The following is a 3,225-nucleotide window of genomic DNA, read 5'->3' as shown; positions in this document are numbered from 1 at the left end:
GGCTGCAGGGGCACGTCAGCCGGGCGGGGGCGGTGCCGGGCGCGGAGCCCAAGGGGCGGTGCTGCGGCCGGTTGCGCCTGCCCGGGGGGAAGGGGAGGCAGCGCAGGGGCGGGGGATGCGCTATGCGCGGGGTTGGCCTCGAGCCGCGGTAATTTGCTCCCTCACCGAGTCCAGCCTTCGCGCTGAGGCAGGGCCAAGTCACCTAGAACCGTGTCCCACAGGTGTGTCCGCCCTGTTCCTCCAAACCTGCCCTGAGGCTGCTGCCACAAATTCCCTTGCAAGGCGAGCGCCGCTGCCCGCTTTTCTCTAGGGCTCCCTTGCTGCAGGTTAAGCTCAGTCATTTTTGTCTTCTCTTCAGTGGTTGCGGGGGACAATTGATCAAATGCCTCAAAGGCTCTTGTAAAGAGGGTGGTGAAGACTGTTAGGGGGTTCTGCCTCACTCGTCTTTTCCCAAGCTGAAACAGGCCCGGTTTTTGTTAACCTTTCCTCCTAGGTCAAGTTTTCTACACCTTGTATTATTGTTGCTCTCCTCTGGACTCTTTCTCATTTGTCCACATAGTTCCTAAAGCGGGGTGTGCAGAGCTGGACCCAGTATTCCAGCTGAGGCCTTAGTTGAGCCACATAGAGCAGGATCATTATCTTCTGTGTCTTACACACACACCCATCCTTCTCTCCGGGATGACCACTTTAATCCTCCCCTCACCTATCAGGGAAGATCTCTGCTAGCCAAATGCAAACAGCTCAGTGCCAATTCTACCCCCCCACACCCCACCCCTTGGCTAACTGTGAGGAGGATTTCTTTTCAGCCACTGGCAAACACCCCAGTAGGAACAGCCGCTATGAATGTCCCCTTAATTAAATTCACGTATTTCAACCAGGTTACTACAAACGATATCACTCTCCTGAGGATAACACAGAGAGATAAAGAACAGATGTTACTTGAATGCCAGCAAACACCAGGACCAAACACTGCCAGGCTTTGTCATGCAATGATACCAGATTACTTGCTACTAGCATGGCATGGTAAAGTGTCCTACCATGGAGGATGGAATAAGGCTGCTCTCCCCAAAAACCTTCTGCAAAGAGTACCTCCAGGAGAGCTTCATGGAGATGTCCCTGGAGGATTTCCGCTCCATCCCCAGACACATTAACAGACTTTTCCAGTAGCTGTACTGGCCACGAATGCATCCCAAGTCCTCAGGGCAAATTAATCATTAAAAAACGCTTGCTTTTAAACCATGTTTTATATTTACAGAGGTACACTCACCAGAGGTCCCTTCTATGGCTTCATGGTCTGGGATACCACCTTGGGAGGTTTGGAAGGATATTTCAGTCAAGGAAAAAGTTCCTGGCTGTTGGGGAGAATGGTGTGCTGTGTGGTCTCCTCAACCTCCTCCTCCTCATCTTCCCCATCTGCAAAATCCTCAGGCATGGCAACTGAGAGAACCCCGTCATTGAAATCCACGGACAGGGGTGCAGTAGTGGTGGTGGCCATTGGTGAGCTGGGGCCAGTTTGCACCAGTTCGCAAGAACCAGTTGTTAAATTTAGGAGCCGGTGTAGAACCGGTTGCTAAAGGGGTGGCCTGGCTTCCCCAGGGGGCAATTTAAAGGGTCTGCTGGAGCCCTGGGGTAGTGGGGGGCTCCAGGGGCTATTTAAAGGGCTGAGGATCCAGCTGCCTCTGCCACCCCAGTCCTTTAAATAGCTGCCAGAGCCCTGCCGCTTCCCCAGGGCTCCAGCTGCTATTTAAAGGGCCAGGGCAGTAGAAGCAGGGGAACCGTGGGCCCTTTAAATAGCCCCAGAGCCTAGGAGTAGTGAGGGGGCTCCAGCTGCCTCTGCCACTCTGGTCCTTTAAATAGCCGCCAGAGCCCTGCCACTTCCCCAGGGCTCCAGCAGCTATTTAAAGGGCTGGGACGGTAGAAGCAGGGGAGCCTCAGCCCTTTAAATAGCCCCCAGAGCCCCAGGCTGCTGCTGCTACCCTGGTGGGGGAAGAGGGAGGAGAAACTTGCGGGTTCTGAGGGGGGCAGTCGGGGTAGAATGTAGGTTGGGGTCTGATGGGTGTGGGGGGGAGATAGGCTTGTACTGTACTCACTGTGCGGTTCCCTACCGGGTCTTCGGCGGCACTTCAGCGGTGGCGGGGGGAGAGGTCTTCACTCACTCCAGGTGAAGGACCTGCAGCCAAAAACCCAGAGCTAGTGAAGACCCACCCCCCACCACCACCGAAGTGCTGCCGAGGACCCGGTAGGGAACCGTTTCTTAGGATTTTGGGAGCTCATCACTGGTGGCGGCCCCCCTAGAATTGCCTGCAGCTCAGCAGAGAAGTGGCATGTCTGCGGTTCTGTCCCAGAGCATCCGTTTGATTCTTTGGCTTTCTGGTATGCTTGTCTCAGCTCCTTAAGTTTCACGCGGCACTGTGTTGAGTCCCTGTTGTGGCCTCTGTCCATCATGGCTTTGGAGATTTTTTCAAATGTTTTGGCATTCCGTCTTTTGGAACAGAGTTCTGATAGCACAGATTTGTTTCCCCATACAGCGATCAGATCCAGTGCCTCCCCTATGGTCCATGCTGGAGCTCTTTTTCGATTCTGGGACTGCATGGTCACCTGTGGTGATGAGCTCTGCATGGTCACCTGTGCTGATCATCTCTCCATGCTGGGCAAACAGGAAATGAAATTCAAAAGTTCACAGGGCTTTTCCTGTCTACCTGGCCATTGCATCCGAGTTCAGATTGCTGTCTAGAGCTGTCACAATGGTGCACTATGGGATAGCTTCCGGAGGCCAATACGTCTAATTGCATCCACACTAACCGTAATTCAAACCGGCAATGTCGATTTCATCGCTACTCCCCTCATCGGAGAAGAGTACAGAAATAGATTTTAAGAGCCCTTTATGTGGACAAAAATAGCTTTGTTGTGTGGATGGGTGCAGGGTTAATTCAATTTAATGCTACTAAATTCAACCTAAACTCGTATTGTATATCAGGCCTAAGACAGAAGTGCCCAAGAGATACTCACCAGATGGTTAACTCCAGTTTTCCAGCTGCCTTCCTCTCACCAGCCACCAGAAGCCTGCAGAGGTGCTGGGGTTGTAGCGAGAGCTGGGGGTGAAATATAACATGCTAGTGGATGGAAGGTTTGAACAGGGCAAGAGGAAGGATTTGCATGGTGTTGGCTTTAGAATATATTGAACAACTTTAAATCTAAAAGAGCCTTCAGCTACCAGCATGAGTG

Source organism: Gopherus flavomarginatus, chromosome 7 (genome assembly GCF_025201925.1).
Source record: "Gopherus flavomarginatus isolate rGopFla2 chromosome 7, rGopFla2.mat.asm, whole genome shotgun sequence".
In the NCBI taxonomy this organism is placed as follows: domain Eukaryota; kingdom Metazoa; phylum Chordata; order Testudines; family Testudinidae; genus Gopherus; species Gopherus flavomarginatus.
This window is presented reverse-complemented; position numbering follows the sequence as displayed.